Raw genomic sequence first — 7,417 nt, 5'->3', positions numbered from 1 at the left:
GGTATAGAGGGTTTATACATAGTGACCCCCCCGAGATCATGATCCCATAGAGCTTTGGAGATCGATTAAGACCCCTAGGAGTGAAATTGCTCGAACATAGCAATCTACGCAAAGTAGAGCAGACATTGTATGATTGAAATGAGATTGTCAATTCATGAGCTCGAGGGGGTCACTCATCATATGTAACCCTATCACGTGAGTTCAACAGAATGATATTTTTTATTTCTAAAATTTATGAAAATATATATACATAAGGGACTATTTAAAATAGTTTTGAAAAAAATTTACAGATTTGTATAGAAAAAGGGTACATTTTATTAATGAAAAATTTACAGATAAGGGATTTTAGAAATAGGCCTTGAACTCACTTGATATAGAGGGTTTATACATAGTGACCCCTCGAGTTCATGAGAAAGCCAACAAAACTAAGGGATGTAACCATGAATGATCAAACTAAGGATCTTCTTGTATCTGATGGGCATCTAGTTTTTCAATCGCGTCCATTGCCAAAAGCCTGAATCATTTCAATTCTACCTCAAGGTGTGTTGCGTCCTCCTCAAGACTCACGCAAGTCTTACAGTATCTGCTCATATTCCATTTCTTTTTCACCTCTCATTCTCAACCGTGATTGCAAATCAAGTTTCTCTCATTGCAGGAAACTGATGTGAGTAAAGACTTTTCGAGAGATCTCCCCCGAGGAGTGTGGATGTTAGTTCAGTCGTCCATTTGACTGAAACCACCTTCCTTCCTCCCGAGTGGAAAGTTCAGATGCACATTCATTGGGGACGAAGCGTGTATCATCTGGAGAAGAGAGCGCTTCGAGAGAGCTCTTCCTTCACTACCACTCCTCGGTCGACGTCATGTCATTTCCTTGTTGCTGCCTCCCTCCTTCCCTAGCCTTCCTTCCTCTGTTAAATCAACAGGCTCCATGGTTTCCCTCATCTCTTGCTTCCTTCACACATCTTACACGAACGATTCGCAGCACAAATGGAGAATTTTCTTGATTTCCTCCCTGTCATGGCGCACAAGCTTGGCGAAGAAGGCTTCATGCAAGAACTCGCCCTGGGATTCCGCTTGCTCGCGGATCCCAACACAGGCACCATCACTTTTGAGGCCTTGAAGCGCAACGCCCAACGTCTGGGTCTGGAGGGAATGAGCGACGGCGACGTGATAGAAATGATCAGAATGGGGGATACGAACGGCAGTGGAGCGGTGAACCTGGAGGAGTTCTGCGTCGTCATGATCAGGTCGAGTCCTAGCCTGATGGAACAAGCCGAGGAGTGGCTGGAGGATCTTCTTGTTTCCGCTTTCGATGAGGATACGGAAGATCGCGAGAGAAATACTCATAGTTCGTAATTTTCTAAGCCTCTCTGTTGAAGCTCTAGAGTCTACACATTGTACCCAATAGGGCGGCTATATGTATCAAATACTTTAAAGGAAAAACAAAAAATTTTATTGAACAAAAAGCAACTCCCGCAATTCCAAGTGAGTCCCTAAACCACCCATAACGTAGTTTTGATTTCACTAAATAGAACGCCAAGGCTTTGAAAAAGAATTTATGTTTCCTAGCACATTGTAAACCAAAAATTTGAAAGTAGATTTGGGTACAAAAATGCACAATTGAATGTATGACGGCATCTAAGAAAGACATACTATATGTATGTTGCATTTATAGTGATGTTTTGAATTTTAAGAATACGCATGAAATAATTGTAAAAGAATAGATGTAAAATATTCCACTAAAGATACGATATTTTTTAAGATTTTGAGTGTCTTATGAATCCAGACAATAGGGAAAAAGGATACAACAACCTTAATGAGTACGGTGTTAAACTTGGAAAGTTGTCGTAGTGTTGGAATTTTCTTTTATATTGTTTCAGCATAACCATCTTTTAAAAAAGGAAAAAGAAAACAAAAAACATATAAATAAAATTAGCATCGCATAACCAGCCCTTCCTGTAATCCCATTGTACTATGTTTATATTTTGGCTCACATGCGTCCCAGTTGTTGAACTAGTGGTTACACTCAATATGGCCAAGTTATCATCCTTGAAAATTTCATTCACACTTTTGTTAATCCTCCTAGAATCGAGCTTTTTACCTCAATGGCATCAAATAACGTTGTTTTGAACACCATCTTTTACATCCTTTCTTTGTTATGGAGCACGTATAGTTTTATTTTGCACATTATCTCTGATTTGGAATAGAATGGAGATTTAGGATTTTTTAAAGGAGTTACTAAAAGAAGTAGGAAAATTTTGGAGACGACGAGGTGCAACATCAGGTCCATCAGACTTGATCCTCCTGTAAATATCAAGGGTAGCAATTATATGATTCCTGATGGACAAATGTTAGCACTTTTTAAAAATTGAAGCCCAACAAATACACGAATCAAGGATTGCTCGCATGAGCTTGTGAGTTATTTTTTTGATAATGTGGCAGTAATCATCATTGCAGCATTCAAGATATAATGAATGGACTATGATCATGTTAATGTTGGTGTTATCGCTTGTCAGTTTTGCATTCACCATGGTTGTTTCTTGCAATTGCTTAGTGCTCGCTTACCGTCAAGAATATTCACAAGAAATAGAGGACTCAATAGGTAAAATCATAATTTTATAGGAATAGGATTTTGAAAAACCAAAATTTGTAAAAAATATGAAAGTGAGAAAAGTAAAAAAGTTGTAAAATAAGAACGCTATAAAGATTAAAAAAAGAAAATTCATACGCGACGTATGGAGAGAGATGGCACACTTTGTCTCTAGTGATTTATAATATGAGTAGCATCATTCGTCTATGACAGGTTAGAGACCCGCTCTGCTGGGTCTCAAAATTGGGATCATAGCTTGCCTTTAGTTTCAAATAATAAAATTTAAGGTTACATTTATAAATATCAAACTTTGAGGAATTTTAAGAAAATTAGGAAAACACACACACACACACACACATGCATGTATACATGCGCACGTGCGCACGTGCACACACACACACATACACATAACATGAAATATTAAAATATAGATAAATATTTTATATATAATATAAACTATGTGTGTGTGTGTGTGTGTGTGTGTGTGTGTGTGTTATTGGAAAAACAAGCCACCACACACTATCAGGCGTAAAGCATGGTAATGCTCTATCACCACAGGGAAGCGAGTGGGAAAGAGAGGAAGTGATCTCATGGGTGATGAAATGAAAAGAGGTGGGATGGAGATGAAGAAGGGAGCTATGGCACGAGAGGCAAGGGAAAGGGAGATGAAAAGAATATACATGGCAAGAGGGAATAAAGAGATGGAGACATTAAGAAAGGAGAGGTATACTTTATAGAAAGTGAGGGAGGATGGGAAATCAAAATATGAGGAAAAAACATCATAGTAAAGGGAGGATTTCAAGATGGGCAGACTCATTAATGCTTGTGGATCTCACTTTAGAAATTTTTGAAAGCTCGAATTCATACCCCACCATTGATAGAGTGTGAAAATCTCAAGCAAGGCTTGTGTAATTATCCATCAAGTGTGATTTTTTTGTTGTAGACTGCACTTTTTCATTCGAAGAAAATAGCTTTCCATCCATGATACAGCCATATGTCCAATAGGACTGATTAGACATGGATTCCTAAGACACTTTATTCTCTTTTGCACACATGCAAGCCTTGCATTCACCAAGCTATCATTGAATGTTTTTAAAGGCTGATCTACAAGTTTTCATACTCCCTAAATGATACTCCAGGTCCTTATTCTAAAACGGGCAAGTCCTTATTCTTCAACGGGTCATTGTTGCATTCAAGTAATAATTTTGTTCCTCACAGTTCAAACCAAAGTACTATATCCTGACCGCTTTCAACTTTCTCACACCTAATCTCCTCAAAAAATTTTGAACACAACACATAGTAGTGCATGTCTCCTTTAACTGAGCCTTGGATGTCTGGAATTGCATTCTTCTCCTACCATAACTCATGAATCTTTTGTCAATGTGCATCCTTCCCTTTTTTCTTAGGTCCTTTGGAGGAGTAGATGCACTTTGTTTAGCTAGTGAAGGTGAAGGCACAAATGAGACTCAAGTTATCATAGGCAAGAAATGGGCATCCATATCTTGTGTGGTAGTGAAATGAACTTTAGGTAGGCGCTGGTAACTCTAGAACTTTTGCAATGCTTCTTTAGGTTCAATCCTTGTCGAAGACTCTAGCTCATATGAGGACACTGAAAGATTCATTTGCTCACCAACATGTTCAAACAAGGATTCTCAATACTGCATTCTGGGTTCTATGAGGATACTGAAAGTTCATGGGGAATGATGAAGCTTGTATTTTGAGATGACTTTGAGAAACTTGGAAAATAGCTTGAGATTGAGATAAACATCTTGAAGATCATGCACAATCACAATAAGGAATGCATAAACAAAAGCATGGCATCGTATATAGGCAAATGTCATTCAAGTTTATTTAATGAACACCCTGATCTAACCCTACAAGTGGGCACCCTGAACCAACCCTAAAAAATGGAGCCCAAATGATGAACAAAATGGTTTTGAGGTCCATATTTTGGAAAATACAAAATTTATATGGTAAAACCCTAGACTTGAAAAAGCAATCTATCTTGAACTAAAAATCAAAAAAGTGTTTTCTACTTTTTTATTTGAATCTAATTATCTTAAACTATAAAATCCAAATCCTTAACCCTTATCCCTCATTGTTCACTATTCTCCAAAAGCTAATCTTCCACTTTCCAACTTTGACATCCATCAGATTCCCAGCCAACATCTAGAATGGCAAAAAAACCCCAAAAGTAAGTAGAATAAATAGATTCTGTTTAGATGTTTTCTAATTCTCATCAAATTTCATAATTTCTAAATAGATTAATTTAAGGAAAAAAACCTTGCCAAATCCAAATTTCTACACTCTAATCCTATCCTAAGGATTGGACTAGCATGCATCTCTTTGCTATTCTAGTCCTGGGGATTCGATTGGTCAAAAGGTGTGGGCTAATCCGATCCCAAGGATGGGATTAGCGTGCATCCATCCACAGGGTTGCATGCTAATTTGATGGATTAGCCAGGAGAGTAGGCTAATCCGATCCCCAGGATCGGTTTAGCATACATCTCTTGGCTCGAGGATTGGATTAGCAATCCCATCAAGACATGAAGCTACTAAATTGATCCCTGAGACCGGATTAAGAATAAGTCTAGTTTTTTATGAGAACAAGCGATATGATCCTATGAGGAGATATGGCCAATTCTTAGCATGCCAAGAGACAACTATTGACTGAGTATCCTAACTCCCCCTACTTCAAAATTGTAGAGTGCAAGATTTATGTTTGTCTCACTAAAGAAGAGAGTAATATATTGGCTTGGGACCACAACACTAACAATGAGTATAGACCGGGCATGACATTTATATAGAGGATCCGTTTCTTCCACAATGAATACTTGGATTTCATGAGGACTAATGAGAAGGTTACCCATGTATTCAAGATTCATTGTTGCTCAACTAGCATTTAGATCACACCCAATCTGGGACATCCAAGAGGAAATCTTTGATGTGTGGAAAAAGGGAGAGGTGAACGGCTAGAAACAAATGAAGGCCAAGGACAACCCTAATATTATTATTACAGGGCAAAGCAAAAGAGCAGATGTTACATATATATACATATAGATATACACGTGTGTGCATGTGTGCATGCATGCATGTGTGTGTGTGTGTGTGTGTGTGTGTGTGTGTGTGTTATACACATATCTATATGTATATATATACATACATACATATATAGACATACATATATGTATGTATATATCCTCTCCCCGTCCTCCCTCCCTATTTGCTCTATATTTGTTCTCCCCTATAGGGTCATCACTTTTTATCGTGGTGGGTTGTCATAGATTCAATAATGAACTCACTTGAGATTGAGCTTGGGTCTCACCATGGAGAGAGACTACCAAGGAAAGAGAAGGCGGAGGAGAAAGAGGGTACAGTAGCAATATGTGGGTAAGGAAAATAAGAAATAAGTGAGAGAATGCAAGGCATGTTGCAGGATGATTGACGTTCCTGTTAATGTAGCAAGATGTATTAAAATTCTACTCGGGGGGTCATTGTGTTGCATTTCACTATCTATCGTCTTTTTTTATTTCCCAAAATGAAACCCACATTATATGCCCCCTCCCTCCTTAGATCCACTCTTTCTTCGTAGCTCTCGTTATCATTTTTTCATTTATGGGGTTGCTTCCTCAAGTGGGTTTCCCATGCCCCTCTTTCAACCCTTTCATGGCTTTTCCTTACCATTGCAATTGATCTACTCAATATCTACCTACACGTGCCACTGTACCTCATTTATTTCCCCTTCCTACATAAACATGCATCCTATGCCTCAAAACCTTGTGAAAACATTAGCTTGCTTGATGATGATCATGATGATGATGATGCTTTCAAGCCCACTGTGATTCTGTCTTTACTGGAGCTTCCAATAGCCTTTTACCCCATCTTGATCTTTGTTTTATCAAAAGTGTTACTTCGTTAATGCTTTGCATCTGAATGTGGTAGCAACACCGCCCTTGAGCTTCCTTTTCCCTAAATTATGCACTCTTGTCTTCTATAAGATGTGAGAAATGGATGCAAAGGCCACATTTTTCTCTCCTTATGCTCCCCCTCTTATATTCTATCCATCTGCATAACTAAATTCATAAAATGGGAGTGATAGATCATCCACAATTGGCTATGGTGATCATCAAATCGTTGACGACTTCTACCTCTAACATATCGATCTCTGGTGGCTGAGAGACAACAAGTTTCCTATAGGGTTGTAGGTTCTTATTGCGATGGACTACTTTCCCATTTGTCTTGATAGAATACTCCATCAATGTCTTTATCAAGTAGAACATGTTGGGCAAGGCCCAAGCTAGTGCAAGTCATCATGCTCTCATAGTGCCACATGGCACTACCCTCCCATGTTTTGGCTTGCAAGCTAAAACCATCATTTGTAAGCACATAAAACATCATCTTCCACTCCCCCTATGACATGTTTTCATTCTCTCATGATATCCATCTTGCCCTCACTTGTATCGTCTCAAAGTAATCATTTTACCCATTCCTTGAAAACCCACTCTCTTTGCTCTATGGGCTTCCTAACATGCACCCCTACCATTAGCTATAGGTTTGAAAAAGATGCTTCCCCTCTCCACAGGTGCACTGGTTTGCTTTCCCCTACTGATATTGGTCAGCTCAATAATGTTTGTTTACCAAATAAATGAGAGCTTGATGATCCACATGTATTCTCGCCCCAATAAATAGTGTCTGAATTTTTCGAGAGCATAAACCATTCCCACAATGCCCCCTATGAGTAACACTACAATTATGCACTACCTTTGCCAATCTTCTACTAGCATAATATATGTGCTTAAGCCACCCTTGAACAAATTTTTGCATTAA

The 7,417-nt window shown here is 38.5% G+C and overlaps 1 pseudogene; it reads left to right on the top strand.

The window, feature by feature from the left end:
* The first annotated feature begins 975 nt into the window (after positions 1–975).
* On the top strand, positions 976–1,356 carry LOC147890935 (calcium-binding protein KIC pseudogene; annotated as a pseudogene).
* The last annotated feature ends 6,061 nt before the right edge of the window (positions 1,357–7,417 follow it).

The sequence above is a fragment of the Dipteris shenzhenensis genome, chromosome 18, assembly GCF_047967505.1.
Source record: "Dipteris shenzhenensis isolate YYH24624 ecotype China chromosome 18, Dip_SZ_1.0, whole genome shotgun sequence".
NCBI classification, from domain to species: domain Eukaryota; kingdom Viridiplantae; phylum Streptophyta; class Polypodiopsida; order Gleicheniales; family Dipteridaceae; genus Dipteris; species Dipteris shenzhenensis.
The sequence above is the reverse complement of the archived record's forward strand: the minus strand, read 5'-3'. Positions and strand labels throughout refer to the sequence as shown.